We start from the raw sequence: 26,695 nt of genomic DNA, 5'->3' as shown, positions 1-26,695 counted from the left end.
CAGGTATGCGCAGGAGTCAGCTTACACTGATTCCTGACAACTGATTTTTAAATTTTTAGTGGAAGCATTTACATCTTGAAAATAAGGAAATCATACAAATACAAGTTTTATTTATTATTTATTGATGGTCTTAAGAAAGTAATAGAAATGTTAATAATCCAGATTAAATTCCAAAGTATGTCATGTATACATTTTTTGAGAGAGCTAGTTGTTAAAAATTTACCAGCATACCAATGATGGAGAGGTAGCATTGCATAGAAGAAAGAGAACTAGCCTTTGAGTCAGAAAGATTTTATTTCAATTCCCTCCTTTGATGCATATTTCATCAAAGAAATGTACAATTTTTGAGCATATATTGAGAGCAAAGAATGGGCAACGCATATGCTCCATTAATATCTTTGTGTTATTAGGAAAAATAAACAAAGGGTTCCTAGGATATTAATTGGATATCCATTGGCAAATTTAGGAGAAGATATAAACACATATTATCAAATTGGTTGCAATCTGTATTAATAGAAGCAATATTCACATCAATAAAATTACATATTCTTTAGAATATTTGATAATGTATAAAGTGTACCTTATGAATTTATATGTACAAAGGGAAGATAATCTTGTCTAGTACTGGGTAAAATGCTGAAACTGAAATCAGGAAGACTGGTTCAAATGTTATACCTAATTGCAACTACATGCTAATTAAGTGCATGGTTCTCTAAGATTATAAATTATAAACAAGTTTCCCTTTCTTTTGATGAAAATTTTTCTGCACTGAAATTTCCTACCCCAATGAAAACAAAAAAACATAAGGAAGACATTGAACATGTTGGCAATGTGAGGGATATATTGGCAAACATTGAAAAGAATTGTGAAGGATAAAACTTGTAGATATGTGATAATCTAAATTGGTGGAAAGATTTTCCACACTGTGGAAATCAGGCAGTCGCAGGATTATAAATAGAAATTATGACAATTTGTATTTCAAATGGCTTCACTCATGCTTCAGTATTTTTGTCTGTTTGTTTTTAACTCTACAGAGAAAATATAGGAGGCTTTAATGAGTGAAATTATTCATTAGTCCATTTAATTCTACATTGTACTAGCATTTGTACATGAAATAATTAAGGAGTAGGAGACCCTTTTTATTAGGAATATCATACTTTACTCAATAATAGGAAACATTTTCTTCTTAGAAACAATTCAAATATTTGCTGATTTAAAGGTCCATTGATACAACTGCCATGTTCAATGTATTTTTTTCTTTTGTTTATGTATTCATGTGTCAATTCTATGACCTCCTTACAAAAGCTAGATAGATAATGAATATAACATCAGTTAATTATTTTCGTTGTAAATTCTAGTAGAGGAAATTTCTATCTGTAATTTTAAGCTTTAGATGCATATTATCATCTGGGCTTTTATGGATTTCCACAATTCTACATATTGAAATGAAATCATGGAATGATTTGAATATTTGAGAACTACATACTAATTATATTCAGTGAAAACATTCTATACTGCAAAGGAAGCAATGGGAAGAGGAAATAAGCATTTATTTATATAGTACCTACTATCTAAGTTAAGTACTTATATAATCCTAATCCAATATTACTTATTTCATTTTCACAGCAACCCTGAAAGGTAGGTGTAATATTGGCTTGACGATAGAAATGTGAAATTCTCCTCTTGGGTAACCACCATAAAGGATGGCAAGTCCTGGAAAAATTGAGAGATTTAGTCAGTATATCAAGATGCTGTATAGCCCTCTTTCTGTGAAACAGAAGTAGCTCTTGAATATCATAAAATCACCATAAAATCAGAATACTCACAAGAAAAGAGTAGGATATATCATTTTATCTTCATGTTTGAGTATCATGAGTTCATGAAGATTTTGCTGTATTTTTAACTGCATTGAAATATATATTACCCATGTAAGCCCTGCACTACAGAAAGAGTTACTAATACACTATTAGTGGAATTGTGAATTTATTTAACCATTCTGGAGAGCAATTTAGAACTATGCCCAAAGGACCCAAGCCCAAACCCTGGGCCATTTACATAACCTCTTCCTGCCTTAGTTTTTTCATCTATGAAATGGAAATAATGATGACACCTACCTTGTGGGATTACTGTGAGGATCAAGTGAGATAATATTTATAAAGCACTTAAGAGTGCATGGCCCGTGATAAGTACACAGCTAATGTTTATTTCTTTTCTTCATTTCTTTCTTCATTATCTCTCCATTTTTCCTTCCTTCATTCCTTTTTCCCTTCTTTCTTGTTCTGTAAGGGATTCATGACATCAGAAATAATCCTTTCATGATAGCACAAACCATTCAAAAATAATCCATTCATTTTCATCCTAGGTAATTCTTGTCTTTGTTTTCCCTTACATTTTCCATAAAGAATGGGGAAGGCTTTCCACTAAGAGTTTGGGAGAGCCTTTCTTCTAATATTTTTTGTTTTAGTACTGTTGCTGTCTATTTGTTAATTCATTCTTTCTACATGATCAATGTCAGCTCTTTTTCTGGTCTTGTGACTGCCATCACAAGAGTTTGAATCATAAGATTCAAATATGATAATGTATATAAAATGCTTTGCAAACTTTAATGTAGGGGTTCTCAAACTACAGCCCGTGGGCCAGATGCTGCTGCTGAGGACATTTATGCATCCCGCGGGGTTATGGCAAATGGGCTGAGGGGGCAAGACAGAGTGTGAGTTTTTGTTTTTACTATAGTCCAGCCTTCCAACAGTCTGAGGGACAGTGAACTGGCCCCTATTTAAAAAGTTTGAGGACCACTGCTTTAATGTGTTATATTAATGCTGGTTATTATTATTGACTGCATATAAATCTCAACTGCCAAATACATATAAAAGGAATATGAGAGTACATATGCTAATCGGATCTGCTGGCTATACATTGCCTTATCCATCTTTTCTGTTTGCTTAGAGGCAAAATAAAACATGGAAGTTAGTCCCAGGAAAATCAGCCCCATCCAAAACTTCAAACTTGGTCTGAGTAACAGGACCCATTTAGGAGTAGGACTATTTGATACTTAGAAGGGTAAAGGAAGTTATATTCTAATATAAATGCAGCTGCTTAGAATAGGCAGGAGTAGAAGACTTTTAAAAATGTGTTTTATGAATAATGTAGGTACGAATATACATAGATGCTAGCAATGGTTCTTGTGGTGAAAGAGACTCACAGATCCGTCAGTCATTCCAGCTACTTCTGTGATAGATGATTAATTAACCTGTATCTTATTCCAATCAGTATTAATCAATCTGATATGATTCCATAAGAATAATGGTTATAAGTTCTAAAACTAAGCCTAAAAGCTGTGAATTGTGAACATGATTTTAAATTCAATTGCTAAATCATAGGAAGATTAATAGAGATATCCACCCTTGTTTTTGCCTAGCTATGGTGACCAAACCCAGCATGATAGAGGTGACTCATTAAATGGAAAGTCCTCCAAGCTATTTTTGTTTCCATTCTGTCCCTCACCATCCTTCTATTGCCCAACATGGGGAGATGGCAATGAGCACTTGACCAACAAATGGCCCTGTTTGCCAGCCTGTGGTCTCCCTGTTTATAATCCATTGGCCCATGTAAAATTTTTTACATATTTTTATGAGCCCAGCCCAAGAATCTGCTTGGTAGAACTTCCTGAAAGCAAGGAGCTGTATCAATGGGATTCTCTACTTTTTGTAAACCCTTCTGGAGAATTAAGGGCAAAGTCTATGAACCAATGAGTATTTGTAGTTTGCTCCATATATATTGTCTGGGTTTCAAGCACTTCATTAGAGGGAGTCTTAGACCCTTTAATAAAGGGCTATTGCCTCAGAGCTCTAGCTTGGTTTCTTTTACCATAGATTGGGCAATTTTGGATCCCACATTCTGGTGAAGTAGCTATTCTCATTCTTTTGTCTTGGAAAAGGAGCCCACTCTGACTAAACTGCATTAACTCCCAAAGGGATACCTTATTTTTTTAACTCCAATCTCTAAAAATTGTCTTGAAAATTTTTAAGACCTATGAAAAACTTGTCAAGTAGTCTCTAGAGGACTAGGTTAAACTTTTTTTTTAACAACGTCATAGAATGTTTCTAGGTGATTTGGGAGATTACTATGAGGGAGAAAAACTTTGCTTATTACAACTGAAATGCACATTTTCTCCCCAAAAAAGCAAAAGGTGATCATTATTTTTTTTAACATTGTCAGAATTTCCTTCACTTAAGTTCTCCCCTCATTTTATATAGAGGTGATCTTGTGTTTCAAAAAACTGCAGTCACAGGACAAGTTCTAGAGAATTTTACCAAGCTGGAAAGACTTTGAGCTTGGCTTGTTAATGCTCTGCATGACTGCAGTTTGAGGATTTTCCTGGTTAAATTTGGAAACACTTACTATTGGAAGATTCTCCATAAATAAATGTCATCTCCCATCTCTGCCTTTATATAAGCTATTCCCCATGCCAGGAGGAAGCATTTATACTTCATCTATGACTCTTTGAATCCTTAGCTATTTTCAATGCTTAGGCGCTCCTTCTTATATTTCTTCTAAATTGATTCTCACTTCTATTTCCCAGTTCCTGGGGTCTTCCCTCACCTCCAAGTTACCTTTTATTTACATCATATGTATTTTCTATTTACTAATCCATTTCTCTGTAATTTCCCCAATAAAAATAAGTTCTTTGAAAACAAGCCATATTTCCTTTACATATTTCTATTGCCAACATCTAGTATAGCATCTGGCATAGAGTAATACATATTTTCTGAATGAAGAAATTAATAAAAGGTAGGCACCAGATATTATTTCTTTTTGCCAATAACTCACTAATTCTGTTCAAAGCATTCTGAAAATATTAAAATACCATATAAATCTCATTGTTATTATTAGCATTACTACTACTACTACAACTAAAGTTTTGAAGAATTGAAATTTGTATCAAAAATTATCTACATAGATGAAATTACAAATGCTGGAATTATCTCAACATTATACTTTTGTTGATAAATGTTCATAAAGTTCTATTTATTGCATTAAATTTGGAAAGAGAATAGATTCTGAGATCAGGGGTTCAAATCCCAGTTCAAAGTTGATATTTTCTATCAATTTGACCTTGGGGAAATCATTAACTGCATCTCTATACACTGAAGGGGATAGATTAGATGGATCCGTGATCCTGTTACATAAGGTTTAACAATACAAATACTGTGCACCTCTGAGATTAATACTAGGTTCACTGAAGGACATTTTCCCACTGGGGAACAAAGCAGAGTGATTCTTAATCTTTTTGTGATTCATGGACCTCTGTGATAGTTAGGTGAAACTTATGTATTATTCTGAATGGTTTTAACTTATAAAATAAAATATACAGAATAACAAAGAAAAAACAATTATATTGGGACACAAGTATAAAAATATTTTAATAACCAAATTTCACAAATCCCAGGTTAAGAACCTTTGCATTAGATAATGGCAACAGCAAGCTATCTGAAGCAGAACTGTTAGTCTCATTTTTCATAAATAGTGTTTCACAAATGCCCCCCAGGAAAAAAGCCCTCAAAATAACTTTTTAAGAAAAATGCAGTGATTGGTAGATACAGAGACCCTAGGATACCACCCAGATAGGTAGAAATTCTGAAAAAGCGACAGTACCTCCATTGGAGGGAGTAGCAGGAGAGACAAAGGTCACTTGGAGTGAACAGGCAGAGGGGAAGGAAGCCATACCATCTGGTAGTTTCCTATTTTAATTAATTAATCTTTCTAAGGAGGTGTTAAGTTCAGTTGCTTCTAAGCTGTTAAAGGAATTATAAGTGCTATCAGCACCCTCTAAATTTTGGCACCCTCAGGAGAAGCTCTAGTCACCTTGCCCTAATTACAGTTCAAGAACAGACATAAAAACATAAGGAATAGAAACAGCCCAAAAAGAATGAGATAGAAAAGTTCAAAAGTTCTGGGTGGATTAAAATCTGTTTAGCATCCTAGTATTGTTCATGTTGTGTCTTTAACTTATGATTGATATTAGGAGATCGCCCTCTTTATAAAGACAAGGTAAAGTCACCATTAAATGAAATTTCTCAATCAATAAATGATTAAGGTACATATTCTGTTTTCAGATAACTGTATTGTATTGTGAATTCTGTATTTTCTCCTCTAGTAACTGTTGAAAGATGTTACTTTTTTAATTTCGAAAGATTTTTACAGTTTTTTAACAACATGTAAAGCAAGCAGAAAAAATAATCCCATTGAAGCTCAAAAGTATATGATAATTTAGCAAGTATCCAGAAAATGAATTTCTTGTTTGCTTAGTAAGACGCTAAACTTTTGCAAAGGTAGAGACAAAACATTTAATTGAAGGGTTTTTTTAAAGACAATTTTTATTGATGATGTAACAAAAGCACTCAGCACAATCCATTTTAAAATTTTTTCTCTCTCCAAACAATTTGATTTAGTCCTGTGGGTAGAGAGGCAGAATAAGGAAAGCTTGCATGTTGCTAGGCTCCAGTTTTCTCCTCTTATAGTCAAAAGTTTTCAAACTCCAGAGAATGCATCATAAAGGAAAAAAAAAGTTAGCTGGGAATCAAGAAGATCTGAGCTTGAGACCTTCCTCTAATACTTGCATACTAATTGTGATGCTGCAAAACCATTTAACCTCTTGGTGCTCCTAGACCAGTGATTTTCAAAGGATGACCCAGAAAATCCTGGGGAAAATCCTGCTTTCAGACAGTCTACAATTTCAAAATTAGTTTTTATTTCTAATATGGTAAATATCAATAAATACAACCCTTTTAATCAATACTTTGGACAGAGCCTCAATAATTTTTAATAGTATAAAGGGATACTAAGATACAAATTGCTAAAAATATAAGTTGCAGAAAAGTTGCTTACATGCATTAGCAAAAAGAATTTCCTTACCTGAAAGTTCCTACTACCCTCTCTTCTATTGATATTCTAATGTAGAGAATCTCTAATAAGGTATAGATTTATATTAGGATAAAATAACAATTGGTGTCCTGTCCTATGAATTTTATTTTTATTTTTGCGTGTGTAATGTGTACATATGAATATGTGTGCATATATGTGCTTGTATGTGTGTATGTATGCATATACATTCATGTAATAGCACCCATTTTTACAAAGCAATTTAAGGTTTACAGGGCATTGTTTTCTACACATTTTTCTATCATTTTAAAGCTGAGACTCAGAAATAGTAATTGACTTGCGGACAAATAAGTATTAACTGACTCAACTTACAAATATCTATTATGGGAATTGAACCAAGGTCTTCTAGTATAAATTCTATGCTCATTCTACAATATCCCAAACACTTTCTCTTTCTTTGGGGAAAAAATCTAGAATTAGTTTGCCTCCCGCGTGCAACCTCTTCCATAGGGTAATAAGTAGATGTCTCAGTTGAAAATACTGGACCTGTATTTAGAAAGGTCTGAATTTAAATGCTGCAAAGTGGAAAAATAAATGTGGAAAGATCATAGTTTTCTTCCCTTCTTTGTCCCACTTTCAGAAATGTGAAAGAGTGAATATTGCTTGGTGTCAACACCTGCTAAAGTAGTTATATATACTCTAAGATACAAACTATTACTATTAATTTGAAGAAAAGAAAAAGATCAATACATCAGATTTGAATATGGTTATGTAATCAAAGGCAATTTATTCATTTGACTGCTGTGCTCAAGCCCATCAACTTACCCTTATTGTTTCCACAGTTACAATCCTTTCATTAAATTAATGCACAGCTTGGCAAAATTATATATTTCTGTACATTGTGCTAAAATTAAAGTAAATGAGTTCCTTTTAAAAGCATGATTATGATTCTCTGGTCATTTGCAGCAGGGCAAATGTTTCATATGCATGAGTTTTGTACTAAAAATACTTTCCTATGGCTAATTTCAAACTAGATAAAAGTGAAATATTTGGTGAGATGAGATTTTTAATGAAAACTGGGAAAAAATGAAAGTTGTAAAAAGATATACTCTATATTACATGGTATTTTGTTCTTGAATGCTGTTCAGATTAAAAGTCCAGTTATAGAGAAAGGATAATTAAAGGAGAAAAAAAAAAAAAACCTAAGTAAACATGAATGTGAAGGACACTTCTAACATTAATTTTGGGGTTTTTATTACCTGAAACCCTGAAATAAACATTAGATACATCTTCAGTACAAGATAGATAGAAATGAATGAGATGTTTAATTGATCTTTTTAAAAATTGCTTTGGTCATGGTATTTTATACCTTAGAAATAATCCAAGCTCTCTATTATATTCAGGCTAAAATTTTCTGAACTTATATTGACACTCAAGATTCTCTGTAGTCTAATTATCATTATTCTCTCCTAAGTTGTTTCCCACTACTCCCATACACAGACCCAGCACTATTGATCATAAGTCTGCTTTCTATTTCTTGAACATATTTTGCACATCCCTCTCTCTGTGTCTCAAATATGTGGAATCAAATAAATAGTAACGAAGGAAATTGAGCTTTCTATCTTTATTCAAGTAAATTGAATGTTTTCAAGAACATGGTTGCAATTATGAGGAAAGTGAACACTAAAAATACATATCCAAGATTAATATTAAACTAATGAGTGCAAAATATTTGATGATGACATTTTTTATACCAGCTTGAAATGCCTACATAACTAGGGGTTGAATAGGGCATGTACAAAGTTGTCTTTCCTAGTGAACAGATGAACTTAATCAGTACCTGGGGGCTCAACACCTGGGGGCTTTGATATGTGAAATCAATTGGCTTGCTAATTGGCTTGCTAATTGGCTAAAGCAGGAAAAATCAAAGATTCAGGGGACCTTAGTAGGTGATTCCACCCCTGGCTCTCCTTTAACCTGTTCCCTTCTATATAAGTTAGGCTACTTTTCCTTTAAAATTAAACAAACAAACAAATACCTTTCTTCCTTGAGACCTTAGGGACTTAAAGATACAGATTCTTGAAATCACTTCCTTAATCTTCTGAATTAAAATCAGCCACAATAGAATTCCAGTGGGACTCTAATACTTGACTTGGAGATCACAATAAGTATCTCAAACAAAGGAGCTTCACTCAAATGAATCATCCTGAAATATTTGTCTTAAGTAACTCTTTTTGTTGAATATGCTTCTCTTTGTTGGCTAAATCAATCTATCTTTGTTAACTTAGCCAAGAAAAAGGAGCATATTCTGCAAGAAGAGGTGCTACAGAGAAATATCATTTCATTCCAATATCAAACTTAAATAATCACGAGACTACTTTGAATCATGTTTAGTTCAAAACAATTCCAATTTCACTTTCTCTCCAGTATTCTATTCTAATCACTTCAGATTTTTCATAAATGTAGTGTCCTAAGATTTTATCTGATTTGTCTTTACAATTGTAAGCCTTTTATCTGACTGTTTACAATTTTTGTTATTCAATGCTGAAATTCTGAAATTAAACTACTACATTGGGCTTCAGAATTTGGAGTTAATCCTCTGTTGATGACCAATGGATTGTATTTATCAGGATTTTTAAGCTTTTGTTCAGGTTTCTTGTATTATTTCCTGAATTGTGTTTAGAAATTTTTTGTTTGTTTACCAATTTTCATGATGTGAAATGAAACTGAGTCTCTCCTTAATCTGTATTTCTCCTATTGTTAATGATTTGTTTCATTTTATAAGGTAATTTACAATTTAAAATTATTTTCAAAATTGTCATATATCCTCTGACCAACTGAGAATTGCTCTAAGGTATTATAATACTGTATATTTGTCTCGATTTCTACATATTTTGTCTATAACACTCTTATTGGTGACATTTTAAATAAATATTTTCCCACTCTTTCTTTTAATATTGTTTATTAATTTCATTCATGCAAAAACTTTAAAAACCATTGTTAGTCAAAATGTTCTAATTTATTTATCTATTCTATTTTGTTTAATCTAGAATTTTTCCCCTAGATAAAGCTGTGAAAGGCAGTTGAATTTAACATTTTATGACATGACTTTTTATATCTTTATATATCTGTTTTTAGCTTTTTTACTATTTTAGTTTTAATATGGCAAATAGCATAAAAGTTGGTTGAAATCTAATTTCTACTCAACTGCTTTCAAAGTGTCCCAGAAATTCCATCATAAAAGAGAGTTCTTTCTCCAATGATTTATGTTCTTGTTTTAGGAAACCTTGGACTTCTGTTTTCAAGCGTTCCTATTTCATGTTTGTCTAATCTGTTCTATTCATCCATTTTTTGCTTTTAAATTATTATCAAATAGTTTGGATGACTACTGCTTTGTAATATGGTTTGAGGTCTGATAATGCTTTCAACTCATGTTTTTAATTTTATATTATAATTACTTTATATTATTTATATTCATACTATACTCATATTCTTCATATTATTTTTCTTGTGATTCTATACCTTTGGTTCTTCTAAATGAATTTTATTATTTATCTAGTTCTATGAAGCACCTCTTTAGTATACTCTTTAATGCTGGCATAGCATTAACTTTTGCTAATTTAGATAAAATTATTAATTTATTATATAAATGTTACTAGAATTATTTATTTCTTTTATTTTTATGAAGAAAGTCTTACAATTATATTTATGAAAATTTGAAATGTATCTTGGTAGGTTAACTTCAAGATACTATATGTATTTTGTAATTAATTTGAATAACTGCTCTTATTACAGGATATTATAGGTATAGAAATATATGGAAATGCTGATTATTTTCTGTTTATTTTATATCCTGAAATAGTATTGAAAATATTATTCTTATAATTTAATTTCTACATAGCAATCTAAAAACTTATGTAATGTATATCATCATATCATCTGCATATGAGGATTTTTTTCCTCTTCTTTACTGGTATTTAATTTTTTTCCCTAGTTTCTTAATTATACACTCAAAATTTATATAATTTTAACAAATGATAACAGAAAGAGAACATGTTCTGGTTTTATCCCTGCTTGAAGTGGTAATGTTTTTAGTTTTTCATCATAAACAATGTTATGTATTGCTTTTTTAAGATGTTAATAAAAGATGGGTCCTTAATGCTTATACATTTTAGGGTTTTAGCATAAATAGTTGCTATCTTTTGTTAAAGAATTTCTTAGAACAGTTAGGTAGTACACTGGATAGAGCACTGACCCTGGTGTCAGGATGACCTGAGTTCAAATCTCTGCATAAATTAAAATAAATTGAGGAGGGAGTTATTAATAGTTGATTAAATGATGGATGCTACTAAGTGATTTTGTGATGTCAAATTACCCTCACATCTCTGGCTTTGATCCAACTCAGTCATAATAAATGATTTCATAGATATTTGCTGCAGTCTCCTGAGAAATATTTTATAAAATTGATGTCAGTTACTATTACTTACTCCTTAAATGTTTAAGAGAATTCACTTTGAAATTTGTGTGGCTCAGGTTTAGATTTCCCCCTTTTTGGTGATTTAGATCTAGATGGAGATCTAGTTCTTTTTCTCCCTCTCTCTACTTCTCTCCCTCTGTCTGTCTACCCCAGAGAAAGAGAATAGGGGGATGAATGTATGTATGGGTGTAAGTAGACACATTTAAGAGAAATGAACATGTGTGTATATATTTATATATATATATATATATATACACATATATATATATATGTGTGTGTGTGTGTGTGTGTGTGCATATATATATATATATATATATATATATATATATACAAATATATATATGTGTGTATATATGCATGGTATATTCATCTGAATTCATCTGAAGTTACTTTAAGACTCCTGTTTATTGTTTTGTCATTTGGAGCAGCTCATCTTTCAATAGATTCCAATTATTCCATTTGAATTAACAATGCATGTGAATGTGGTGCATAATTGTATGTGGTAGTTTCTGATAATATATTTCCTTTCTTTTATGAATTGATTTCATGTACAAATTTTAATAGAATTTGTTCTTTCTTCTTGATTAAATGAGATAGTCTTTCATCATCACTTTTATTACTTTTTTTTTTTTTTTACAAAAATTTAATTTTAGTTTTTTTGGGGATTGATAGTACATGTAAAGTGCTTTGCAAACTTTAAAACACTGCATAAAAATGGTAGTTACTATACTTCTCATTTTTAATATTTTCATAGTCAGTCCTTTTATCCTTTCTTTTCCTTTTTTATTAGTCTAAGCATTTATAGAAATATTTCCCCTTAATGGATGCTTTAGATACACACTTAAGTTTTCATGATTTCCTTATTGTTGTCATTATTTTTAACATGTTTATTTATTTTTACTATTTGTTTTCTAGCCCATTACTTTTCCAAGATATTACTTAATCTTCATTCGGGACTCTAATCGTAGTTCATTTGTGTATTTTATTATTATTATGTTGTGGCCAGGTATTATGCATATATATATGTGTGTGTGTGTGTGTGTGTGTGTGTGTGTGTGTGTATGTATATGTGCAATGATTATTAGAAATTAATAAAATACATCTCTTGTGAAATCTAGATTTTGATTGATGATTAATTCTTGATTGAGAATTATATCTAATCTGAATCAATGTTTATGAACCAAATTCTTACTTGACTGTATAGGCCTTGACAGATATATTCAAATTAGCTTCTATCAGCAAAACTTATGAATCTAACTTCTCTATTCTAATGGGCTATAATCCAACCACAAAACTTCTACTCTATGAATTTGATTGAACATAAGGAAAGATGAGTCAGTCTGGTGATAAAATGTGCCAGTCATGAGACTTTCCAAAGAATATTAGTCATCTCAGTGTTTCCCCCTTCCTTTTACTCTAGGTTATGGAAGAGTTATTGGAAAACCCCTTCTGAGTCAAGCCAAGTTTATCCCACCCTCCATCTCAGGGTCACACCAATTTAAGTTACATCATTGAATTATTTCTGAATACCATAAATAACCTGTTACCTTTATAAAAAAGCTTTTCTGATTATCAAATGCATTTTTGGCAACTGAGGAGTCTTGGATCTTTTTTATCAGTATTTGCTAGCCATACTAATAATTTGTTTATATTCAGACATTTGTGCTTCAGTTTCTTTTTATCATAGAGTTTTATTGTTGCATTATAAATGTGTATTAATTATGTCTATCTCTTTAAAATTATTTTAGAGATAATTCCCTACTTTTGTAAAGGTATAGACAAAATGTTACATAACAGGCATTCATTCACATTCACATAAGCAAAGAAAATTTAATTTTTCTGTAATTTTTCACCCTATATTTACATACCTTTATTTTTTATCATATTAGATTCAACTTACTCTGAGAGAAATATACTAAAATTTCCTTTTATGATCATGTTACTATGGATATCATGGCAAATCACCCAGTCTTTTATCAGTGAATAAAAAGTTAGACCATACAATTAATGGATTACCGTTTTTTAATCTTTAAGCACTGTAGATTTCCCATTTGTCTCACTTGACATTATCAAGTTACTAAATAACATAACTTTTGTTGCAGTCCCTTTTTTCAATGTGCCACTGTTTAAAAATGTTATTTCTCTGTGCCAGCCAGTCAATTAATAAGTATTTATTAGACATTTACTATAGCAGGCCACAGGTAACTATGTTGCACAAAGAAAGGCAAAAATGGATCCTGCTCTAAAAGAAAACATGCAGAAAATTGTTGGATTCTGTGTTCTTAGCCAGTGTTCTATTATCTTTGTTTTTATTAGAGAACTCAATTCACAATTAGGATTAAAACTATAAAGTTAGTTCCATTTAATATATACATATGTAGGTGTATACATACATATATCAAATTACATATGTGTGCATTATATTTTTTTTCCTTTACTCAGCATTTATTCTCTGCAATGTGTGTCACCTAAACTGATCTGAATCTAATCTCCTATTGGCTCCCCAAAATTTCTCTTATGCTATCAAATCCCAAATTCTTTGAACTTAACTTTTATTTTTATTTTCTATCCTAAGTTTATCTTTTCCTGTCCTAAATCAGAAAAGGATGTGGTGCCTAATCTTTCTTTCAATCCCTTATACTCTATTATCTATTTTTCACTTTAGCAATATCTGTGATGCTCCTTCCTAAGAAGTGTCATTTCTTATATTTTTTCCTCTGCTATTCTTCGATAGAATTGAGTTCCTGAAACATTCATTCTCTATGGGGAGAACATGGTGCAAATGGAAGGTACAGAATGAGGCCTGATACTGTTGTTTTTTCCTTCTCTCTTACCCCTTTTAATGTCATGCCATTCTCCCATTGAATTTATAACTACTTGTTTAATGATAATAGTTTGCATATTTATAGCAATTTAAACATCATGAATTTCTTTAGAAATATGACTTCATTTTATTTTCCCTGGAACCTTTAAGAAGTAGATGTCATTATTATAATCCATTCTAAAGATGAGAAAACTGAGGTAGAGGTTAAGTGAATTACTCAATGTCATATAGCTAAGGCTAGCTTTGAACTCAAGTTTTCATGACTCCAGATCCAGCTATTTATTAATTGAACCACTCTCTACCTTTAAATAATCTCTTTCAATCATTTTTTGCCTTTTTTTTTCTTTTCTAACTTTCATCTCAAGTTCTGACTGATCACTACTTTAATTCAGTCTTCCTGTCTGCCCAACGTCAATACAGCTTCCTTCCCCTAGTATGAGAAATTAACATAAAATCCATGAACTGAACATAGAATTCATGTATTTTTATTTTAATAACTGAACATAGAATTCATGTATTTTTATTTTAATAATCATATTTAGTAAAATTCATTTTCTTTGTAATTCAATATCTTTTATTTTGTTATTTCAATATATTTATTTTAAATCATTGTTCCAAGAAGGGATTTCACAAGATTCATAAATTTCACAAGATTGCTGAAGGGGTTTGGGCCATGGCACAAAAAAGGTTAACAACATCTGCCTTTGAGGGAATTATTACTGAGATTTGCAATCCCTTTATAAAATAATTGATATCTTTAAGTGTCCAAATTCCCCAAGAGATCTGACAGCAAGACCCTTTTCTATCTAGATCTTTCCACACCATTTCTTTTCTATTAACTGTACATAATTCTCATTGCTCTTTTGATGATCTGCCTTCCTTGACCTCCCTACCCTTTACTTCCCAAGTGTTTTGGCTTTATACCTCTATTACCCAAAGACAGGAAAAGAAATTGGAAAGCATTTTTCCATCTTTCATCCCAAATCCTTTCTGCTCACTACCTCTAAGTCCTTCTTTGCCACTCTCTCCTTTCTTTATAGAGAGGTTCTCAGACTTTGGTTCACAGTATCTTTATACAATGGAAAACTATTGAGAATCTGGCCAAATAGTTTTTGTTTATGTGAACTATACTTATAGATATTTACCATATTAGAAATAAAAACTAATTTTGAGTTTGTAGTCCCTCTGAAAAGTTTGCAGAGACATACAGAATTTTCTGGACCACATTTTGAGAATTACTGATCTAGAAGACCTTCTGTTACAAAAGGAAGCAATTTTCCTCTTTGAATTTATTTACTTCTACATACTATTGTCTTGATTTTTCTTTTTTTTAATATCTTGTATGCACTAAATTCCTTAGCATCTTGATGTACATGCCTTATATCCACTGCCTTTAACCTGTCACTCAATTAATTCGCAACTATTCCCTAACTGCTAAAAATCTGCAGGACAAATACAATTAATTGGGATAATGAAGCATCTTAGGAATTATAGTTCCTCCCCATTTCACATGCCACCTCATCTCACCTTGGAGGACTGGGAAAAAATGACATGGACTGCCCCAAGGGAGAGAACAATTGCTCTGCATACCACTTCTCTGCTTCCCAATAAAGGCTATGGCTTCTATTTTTCTCCCCATCTAGTCGTGTCCTCAATCTAAGTTATTTTTCTGCTTAAGCTCATCACACTCCAAAATCTTGTTCCAATCCCTAAAATTTGAGTTACATTTCCTCCATTTTCTCCAAATCTAAGGGAGGAAGGAGAAGTCCACAATTCCCAAGATGCCCAAATATGGTTCATAACATTTTCCCTTCCGTATTTTTTTTCTAGTCAAGTTGTTATGCATAATTTTAAAAAACCTAGAAAGAATTCCCCATATTTCCATGCTATTCTCTAACATTAGTCACATTAAAACAAACATTTCATTTAATTGTTCTTGTTCCAAAAGATTTTAGAGTTTTAAAATTAACTAAGATTTGGAGAAAATTCTGTATTTAACTTCTGTTATTTGGTCAGTTTGCATGTTAAATACATTACTCAAAATTAAATGCTCATTTCTTATTTTTTATATTTAAGCTCAGACCTAACTAGATCCAGCAACTTAGGAGCAGGATTCAGTGGCAGCAAAGGCGATTTCTAGCCTTCTCAGCTCACAGACAGTAAAGAAATTGAATAATGGATGAGAAGGATCCATTTGTTGGCATCAGATACAGGATTCTGTCGCATTGCCTATACCTGGATTGCAGTCCTGGGTCTTAGACCCAGTGCAAAGAGGAACACTAGCATAGTGGAGTTTGAGGCTGCAGAGGAGTAGGGATCTTGGTCACAGATCATATCATATTTAGAACTTTCTACATTACAGTATCAAAGGAATTGGGATCTTCTATCCCAGAAGGCAGAAGATCTAGAATTACAACCAATAATCATCTACTCAGTTTTGGGAGTATAATAATCCTTCAAGGGATAAAAATGGTTATCAATGAAATAGAAGCGTTTTAAGCATTCCTGATGAAAAGACTTGAAGAAAATAGAAAATTTGACTTTGAAATACAAGGTGTAAAAGATACATTGAAAAAGTAAACAGGAAAGAGAAATCATAAAGGATTCAATAAGGTTAAACGGTTTATATTCCTACATAAGAGAATGATATTTATCAGTCCTAATAACTTTCTCATTTTTAGGGCACGTAGAAGTATTCATAGGATGAACAGAAGTATGAGTTCAATGTGATTATCTAAAAATATAAAATTAAGGGATGAGAAAGAAAAATGAGCTTGGTGAAGAGGAAAGGGAGAAGTAAAATGGGATAAATTATCTGACATAAAAGAGGTCTGAAAGAGATTTTACAATGTAGGGGGAAATATGAGAAGCAGCAAGGGGAATATGTGAACTTTACTCTCATCGGAATTGGCCCAAATATGCTCATTTGAGTATGGAAATCTATCTAACTATATAGGAAATTACTGAAAGTGGGGAATAATAGATACACTCATTTGGGCATAGAAATCTATCTTAACATACAGGGAACACAAGAAGGAGATGAGAATAAGGTAGAACTGATAGAAGGGAGGGCAGTTTGGGTGTAGTAAAAGTCAGAAGCAAAACACTTTTGAGAATGAACAGGATAAAGGAGAGAAAGACTATGATAAACAAGAGGCAAATAGGATAGAGGGAAATACATGGTTTGTAATCATTATTGTAAAAAAAATTTACAATTACTCTGATAAAACTTTATGTCTCAAATATATAGAAAATTATTCAAATGTATAGAAATTTGTCATTCCTCAACTGATAAATGATCAAATGATAAGAACAGGCAGTTTTCAGAAGAAAGTAAGCAAACTTTCTATAGTAATATTAAAATGTTCTAAAGCACTATTGATGAGACTATTGCAAATTAAAACAACTTTGAGCTTCTATCTGACATCTATCAAAATGGCTAATATGAACAGAAAAGAAAAATGACAAATGTTGGAAGGGATATGAGAAAATTAAAATACTAATGTACTATTACTGAAATTGTATACTGAGTCTATTCTGGAAAGCAATGTGTAACTGTGACCAAAGGGCTATAAAACCATGCATACTTTGACTAAACAAACCCACATCTACATCCGAGAAAGATTTTTTTAAAAAGAAAAAAGACAAAAATATTTATAACAGCCCTTTTAGTGGTACCAAAGAATTGTAGATTGAGGGAATATATATAAATTGGAGAATGGCTAAACAAGTTACTATATATGATTATGAAGGACTATAATTGTTTAGGAAACAATAAGGAGGATACTCTCAGGAAACATGGAAAACCTCATATGAACTGATGCAAAGTGAAATGAGCAAAACCAGTAGAACATTGTACACAGTAACAGTAATATTGCATGATGATCTACTATGAATAACTTATGTCAGCAATACAGTGATAAAAATAATTCTGTGGGAGTTATGATAAAAGATGCTGTCCATCTCCAGAGAAAGCATCAGCAGAGGCTGAATGAGATCAAATGTACTTTTTCTTTACTTTCTTTACTTTAATTATTTTTCTTTATTTTTTTCACAAAATGACTTACATGGAAATATGTTTTACATCAGTATGCATGCATAACTTATGTCAAATTGCTTGCCTTCTCATTTGGGGAGGGAGGGAAAGAGAATTTGGAAGTCAAATTTTGAAAAAAAAAGTTAAAATTGTTTTTTATATAATTGTGAAAAAAATAGAATATATGAAATAAGATTAAATCCAATTCATACACAACTCAAGACACTACCCCATGATGTCACTGGTCCTCTTCAAAGATGAAAGCTCAACAACAATAACAATCATTTTGATGTAAAACAACACGTCCTTAAGGATACAAATAAGAAAGACAAATTCCACGTTAAACTTTCCAGGCTGACCTTTTCTGAGTTCACTTTAGTTAAAAGATAAAGACAGCATTATATAGAGTCACCAGATTTGGATTCAATAGACCTAAATTTGGGATTCTATCTCTGCCACTTAATAACTGAAAGTTGCTTGACTGTTCTGGATCTCAGCATGATAACAATAATAATAAATAACTGAAATCTGCCTACCATTTTAAGCTTCTCTGAGGGATTTGCAAGCATCGACTCTCTTGCTTTTTGCAACAAGAGTCAGAGAAGGTTACTGCAGTTAAAATTATGTCAGGTAAAGAAATTGAGGCACAGAAAGATTAAGGACTGTTATTAGTGTTTAATAATTTGGTATTCTTTCCATTAGAATGAATATCATGTGAGAGAAAGGACAGTTTGTTATTGTTTTTGTTTTTTTCTTTTCTATTCTCTGGATCCTTCACAGTTAGCATAGTTCCAGATACATAGTAAGTGTTTAGTAAATGACTGATTACTTCAAATTATCACATCTACAAATGAGGGAGTTGGAGTAGCTAATGTATAGAGTTACATGTGTCTCTGAAGTTCTCATGGGAACTTAAAGCAATAAGACATTATTTTCTTTGTGCAAATCAACAAACATTTATTGAGCACTCATGAAACATAAAATACTAGCTAAAAGATTACAACAATATATTACAAAAATTACACCTTAGGATATTGTCTTTACCCACAATAAAATGCTAAGTAAATAACTGCTTGAAAAGGAACTTGGGTGCCTTGTGTATATTATTAGCTTTTTTTCTGCTAATCTCGATCTCCCAAAACACCAGAAGCTGATCCTAAACTTCTTGTTTTGTGATGCAAGAGATTTGCCTAAACTACCTAAACAATATTCTGATGCTATTTGTGTGTATTTATTAAAGAAAACTGAGCAATCTTTTCTGCCCAGATTGTTTACCTAAGGCTAGGGTTGATCAACAACATTGGTGGGGGGAAAATGAGGATGCGAATGGAGTGGGGATAACCTACCTGGCCAAAACATCTGGTTAAACTAAACCCAATCATGAGAAACGTATTTCTTTGAACTTTCCTTTATTATAATGTGATTCTTCCAGGAGATGGGAAGGGAGGAGACAGGGAAGTTGGAGTGAATGATAAAAAGGATATCACTAAAGTAAAATAAATTTAATTATAACTTTAAAATGTTTCAGAAAAGTAAATATAAAAATCAAAATTTATATTGCAAAAATGTTAATATTATACATTTATATATTAGTAATAAGGGTATGTGGGGCAGCTAAGTGGCATAGTAGATAAGGGGGCAGGTCTGAATTCAGAAAGATTCATCTTCCTCATCTATCATCTGACTTCAGCCACTTGGACATTCTGTATTATAGAGCTTTTATGACAAAATAATCATATCTTAGTATACTCATCTCAGCAAAGATGAAGAAGCAGGGGGAAAAAAGCCTACAAAGAACATATCATCACTGAGTGAAAATGAAGAAATAGGGGGAAAAAGCCTACAAAGAACAACCAGGAGGTTGTTCAAAAATAATTTTGTCATATACTTTGATTCTCTGTGACTTCAATGAAAAGGATAACATTATTGAGCATGATAAAAATGGTACAGGTAGGTAGCAGTGAATAGAGCACCAGTCCTATAGTCGGGAAGATTCATCTTTCTAAATTCAAAGGTAGCCTCAGACATTTACTAGCTGTGTAATTTGGGGTTAAGTCACGTAAAATTATTTGCCTCAGCTCATCTGTAAAAGGAGCTAGAAAAGAAAACGGCAAACCATTCCAGTATCTTTACCAAGAAAACCCCAAATGAGGTCATGAAGAATTGGAAAAATAACTAAACAACAATGAGGGTATATAGCAATGTAAGCATTTCAAGCAATTTGTAACAATAAAAAATGAAAATTTATTTCCCTGACTTTCTCTTGTATATTAATGCCTGATACATAATTAATAATTGCTTTTTAAATAAATAATGTAAAAGCTGAATGCTTAAGTAATTAATTATTAAGGAATTAATTAATTACTACTTGATAAGTACTTAATAAATGTTTTATCTATCTCTGTGAAACAATAGCAAGACTGCAATGTGAAGAAAGAGCAACAGAGTTGGAAAACTTGAATTTTGTTCTAGATCTGCCATTTATTGTGTACATGACCATGGTTAATCATTTTCCTCTCTCTCAGCCTCAACTTTCTCATCTGTACAATAATTCTGACTTTTTCTTGAATTCTACCTCTTAAAATTTTTGAGCTCAGTTTAACCACCTTTACCTTCTTTCAAGAAGATTCCTCTTCAAGCTGTAGTCTTGACTTTCTCTACAATGCCCCAGAAATCTTTTCATCCTGGAAGCTCACTGTAGCTCTGGAATTCATCCATTAAAAGTTTATCCCTTTTCAGCTTTCTTCTGTGTTGTTTTCCTTCCTTAGAATGTAAGCTACTTGAGCATAGTGAAAGTCATTCTGCTTGTATTTGTATTTGTCATATTTACCAAATGCCTGATGCATAGTAATCTCATAACAAATGTTATTGTTTACTGTTTATTTTATTTTTTTTATTAAAGCTTTTTATTTTCAAAACATATGCATGCATCATTTTTCAACATTGACCTTTGCAAAATCTAATTTTCCTCCCATTTCATCCCACCTCCTCCCCTAGATGGCAAGTAATAGAATATATGTTAAACATGGTAAAATATATGTTAAATCCAATATATGCATGCATATTAAGACAATTATCTTGCTGCACAAGAAAAATCAGATCAAAAAGGAAAAAATGAGAAAGAAAATAAAATGCAAGCAAGCAACAACAAAAAGAGTGAAAATGCTATGTTGTGATCCAGACTCAGTTCTCACAGTTGTCTCTCTGGATGTAGATGGCTCTTTTCATCACTGAACAAGTGGAAATGATATGAAGAATCTCATTGTTGAAGAGAGCCACATCCATCAGAATTGATCATTATATATTTTTGTTATTGCCATGTATGATGATCTCCTGGTTCTGCTCATTTCACTTAGCATCAATTCATGTAAGTCTCTCCAGGTCTCTCTAAAAGTTGTCTTGCTGACCATTTCTTACAGAACAATAATATTCCATAACATTCATATACCACTACTTATTCAGTTTTTCCCCAATGGACATTCACTCAGTTTCCAGTTTCTACCCACTACAAAAAAGGGCTGTCACAAACATTTTTGCACATGTGAATTCCCTTCCTTCCTTTATGATCTCTTTGGGATATAAGCCCAGTAGAAACACTGCTGATTCAAAGAGCATGCACAGTCTGATAACTCTTTGGGCATAGTTCCAAATTGTTCTCCAGAATGGTTGGATCTGTTCACAATTCCACCAGCAGTGCATCAGTGTCCCAGTTTTCCCACATCTCCTCCAACATTCGTCATTATCTTTTCCTGTCATCTTAGCCAATCTGAGAGGTATGTAGTGGTACCTCAGAGTTGTCTTAATTTGGATTTCTCTGATCAATTATGATTTAGATCATCTTTTCATATGATTACAAATGGTTTCAATTTTTTCATCTGAAAATTTTCTTTTCACATCCTTTGATCATTAATCAGTTTACCCTTTATTTTCAAAAAGGACAAATGATATCATAGGGTGATATCTTGACTCATGTGCAAATTGGATTTAAATGAGTCAGAAAATCATAAACCTCATTCTTTCTTCCAGAGTCATTGAGATTCTGGGGCAAGAAAAACTTCAAGGCAACTGGCCTAGGATAATTAATGACATGGTATCTTCAATATCTGACCAAGTTCTATAAGCTCCACAGCACTTGTGTTAGCCATTTTCTTGGATATTAGAACAAATTGCCCTCATCTGCCCATTCCATTGGGGTAGTCACCATAGCCAGCCTCCTCTAACTTACTGATGGGTTTGATGTCAGTCTGTTGCCTACAACCTAGTTTAGTCCATCTGCCAAGATTGCTTACTTGGGTACAGTCTCTGGACATGCTTTAGCTTCTTAGAGCCACAGGTGAGAGTTGAGTTCCACATGGATGCTACATTTTGTTGATGTGTAGCCATGAAAAGGGCTCAGCAAGCTTTTCTATTAGAGGTAACTGTCCACTTTGTACACCTCATACACCTCCTAAGTGACTGATACTATATCTTATAGAACTAGAGCTGGAAGGAATCTTAGATGTCATCTAGTCTAACTGCATTATTTTATGATGAGCAAGCTAAGACTTAGAGAGGTGAAGGTGGCTATTATAAGACACAACTAATTTCCAGACAATCCATTGAATAGAGTGATTGTGAGGATGGAACTCTTTTGTCTACCCTTCACCCTATGTACATCTTTAAATAACTTTTGAGATATTGATTAGCATATCTTTAGATAGGTCTGGGATCTGGTCTGTCAGGAGGATTCCATCTGGCTCCCTGATTCCCCCACCTTTGAGCTGCCTGGGACTCTCTCTCCTTCTCCAACCCCGCTCCCTATTGAATTTGTACCTATATACCTGGGAAATCCCCATGATTTCCCCTATAAAGTCTGGTGATGAAAAAGATCTTTGCTAAGGATCAAAGCTTCTATGAGTTTACTCTCTCTCCCTACTCATGGCGACTTTTCTTTGCCAAACTCCTCTTCAGATCTAACCAGCAAGTCAGTGATTTATTCCCACCTCATGGAGTATTTCCTTTCTCATGGTTAATTTTTAATTCCCCTGAAGAATTACTTTCTCCTTGCTAACTATATGCTCCCCCAACTTTATTTATATTTGCCACTCCTTGTGCCTATTTTACTTCTTATTTTTTTCTATAATCTCCTCCTCTAAATAAATCTGCCTTTTGTCAAAGAGAATAACCATTGTGAATGCACACACCACACACATGTACACTCACACACACATCCATACATGTATGTATAGAAATGTGTGCATGGTCTCCCTTAGCTACATTCTAAGCTCTTTGAGAGGAAGACTATGTCACTGTTATTCACTTATATTCCCAGTGTCTAGCATGATGTATGGCACATAATAGACACTTAAATGCTTGGTGATTATTTGATTTCTACAGAGTTGTTGGGAAGAAAGTCCATTGTAAAATTTATATGTAATGCATATCTGCCATGAATCAGACTCTTCAAGTTGGGAGAGAACTCAGAAATCACTTTATAAAAATCATTAAGAACACTCTATAAGTCTAACAAATATTTATTTGGTCTGCTTGAAGCTCTCCAGTGATGGGGACCTTACTACCTGTAAAAACAATTGCCCATTTCATTTTGTGCATCTTTTAACACCTTAATGTAAATTCATTTATGATATCCCTTCAGAAAACACCAAGAATCAGAGCATCTAGATGGATAGAGCATCTCAGAAACTTAATACTTTACTAGCTCTGTGTCTCTGGGCAAGTCACTTAGCACCAATTCCCCCCCAAAATTAACCCAAAATAAAAATACCCAAAAAGAATAAAAGAAAGAATATTTTAACAGAAACATATTTTTATGTTTTTATTTATATTCAATAGAAATAATAAGAAGGTGGATATTTCAATGTGAAAAGAGAGAGGTTCAGACAACAAAATAGTTTCTGGACAATTGAAGCTTTGGTAGCCAAAAAGACTCTGGACAATGGAGGCCTTGGTAGCCAAAGAGACTACACAAGAGTGTTTTGAATGGGGAGAGAATTCCAAAAAAGGGTACCAAAGATTTACTGCATGCTGAGCATTTCCCCAGGGCCAGTCCAGGGAAACTGGTATATTTTTCCATCAAAGATTTGTGCCACATGGGACAAGTGCCTGAGTTTCTTGGCACCTTTGTGGGCACCAGATGCCGTACCTTCCCACACCCACAACTGGCAGCACAGCTTAAGAGAAATACACATCACATCACACATCATTAGTTACTCAAATTGATAAACAAACCTTTATTTTTAATTACAACCACCAGCACCAGACTCATTACTTGGCAAATTGTGCTGGGACTTGCTGTGCAGTCTTTAATCAATATGATCTCTGACTCAATAGAAGTCTCAGGGCTGTGGATTCTGAAATCTTGCTTCATGTGCTAGCAGACCTGAGGGAGCCAGGCCTTTTTTTTTTAAAAATAATTCACTAATACGATGGCATCAATCCATACACTTTTTAAAAAAAAGCATGTTTAGTTCATGTGATTGATTTCCATGTTGCTGAAGGCTATCTTCATATTTTTAATATACCGAAATCTTTTCATGGGGGATATTTGCTGCATTAATTACTCCTTTCAACAAGAGGCTTCTGACACCAGTCATGCCTAATCTTAAAATCAGATCTATAGAAAAAATTGTACCATTTCAATTTCTTAGTGGCCCTGAGCTCCTGATCCTGCTATGTAACAACTTTAGAGTTATATGCTATTAAAACCAGGAGGATTCAAGGCATTTTTTTTGTGTAATTGTCAGCTGTTAGAAGCATTTACAACTGACAATGTTTACAATTCCAGGGCTGAAACACCTGCAGGGGTTCAGTCATGAAGACCCAGTGTACTATAAACAACATCACAGGAGGCACCATAATGGCCATCAGCTATTAGAATCAGTATCTCTTGCCCTCTTCCTAGAAGCCCTAAAACTGAAGCTCTTCAGAGCAGAACCTGGGCTTTTCCACCCATAGTGATGAGCAATCCCTTCCCAGCCTGGGTGGGAGTTATTGCCAAGTTGGTGACTTTTTTTGTTTATCAGATCAGGAAACTCTATGTAGGTACTGGTATGATAGGGGAATCCAATTGTACTTATTGCCACCGTCTCTCCTTGGGTGCCAGTGGGGATTTCCTATTGAGACAGTGCCCCAAGCAGCAGTCCTAAGGAGATGTTATAAGTAGATGTAGAAAGACAATATGAACAGCTAGTTGGAGAAGTAGACTGAGCATGATTCCTGCAGTCAGGAAGACCTGAATTTCAATGTAGCTGTTGTGACACTGGGCAAGTCACTGAAGCCTGCTTGCCTCATTTCTTATCTGTAAAATGAGCTGGAGAAAGAAATGATGAATCCCTCCAGTATCTTTGCAAAAAAAAAAGTGTCACAAGGAGTCAGACAAGACTGAAAACCAAGTGAATAGCTCTAATATCCATTATGCCAAAAATCTCAGACAAGTTAGTTAATCACTTTGTTCTTTAGTTTCCTGAAGTTAAAATGAAAGTGAAGTTAATTAGACCTTTATCTACCTCACAAAGTTCTGCTAAAGATCAAATGAGATATATCTGAAAATTCTTTATAAAATCTAAAGTGTTATAAAAAAATAGCAGCAGGAATTCCTTACACAGCCCTTCTGGACTGTATCTGTCCCTGGGTCAGAGGAGAGACTGTTCTACAATATTGAGATTATCAGGGATGCTCTCCACCGCCAACCCTTATCTCCCACTCCTAGCAAGAGCAGTCTGAGTTAATTGGAGAAAGGGAGTGTGCCAAGGAGCTGATTGCTGGTATAGTAGAAAAAACTCAGATTTGGAGTCAAAAGTCTCAAATTTAAATTTCAACTCTTCTACTTAGTACTTGCTATGAAATGACAGTGGACCAGTTGCATAATTTATAAATAGGCTTCAGTTTTCTCACCTGGAAAATAAGAGAATTGGATAGACTAGAAAATCTCTAAACCTTTTATCCTATCATCCTACTATAACTGGATTCATGTCTGAGAATGTGGTTCTTGAAATTTCCTTAACCTACATTTGAGGGCAGATTGTAGCTATTAGCTAAGAGGTATTTTCAGAGTAAGCCTGCATTCAAATGTAGCTTTGCTGCTTATGTGATCTTTATCATTGTTCAATCATGTCTAACTCCTTGTGACTCCATTTTTAGGTTTTCTTGGCAAAGATACTGGAGTGATTTTCTATTTCCTTTTCCAGCTCAATTTACAGATGAGAACACTGAGGAAAACAAATTCAATTGACTTGTTTAGTACAATTACTAAATATCTGAGACTAAATGTGAGCTTAGGAAGATAAGTCTTCCTGACTCCAGATTCTGCTCTCTGCTAGGCCATCTAGCTTCCCTTTTCTATATATGTAACTATAGATAAAGATTTATATATTTGAAAACATTTGTTCTGCCTAAAAATAACTACATCAATCAAATTAGCTTAATCAAACTTCCCATTGCAGCCATTTAGTTGTCCCATTTGACCTTCATCAAATCA

The sequence above is a fragment of the Sminthopsis crassicaudata genome, chromosome 3 (genome assembly GCF_048593235.1).
Source record: "Sminthopsis crassicaudata isolate SCR6 chromosome 3, ASM4859323v1, whole genome shotgun sequence".
NCBI lineage: Eukaryota > Metazoa > Chordata > Mammalia > Dasyuromorphia > Dasyuridae > Sminthopsis > Sminthopsis crassicaudata.
The sequence above is the reverse complement of the archived record's forward strand: the minus strand, read 5'-3'. Positions refer to the sequence as shown.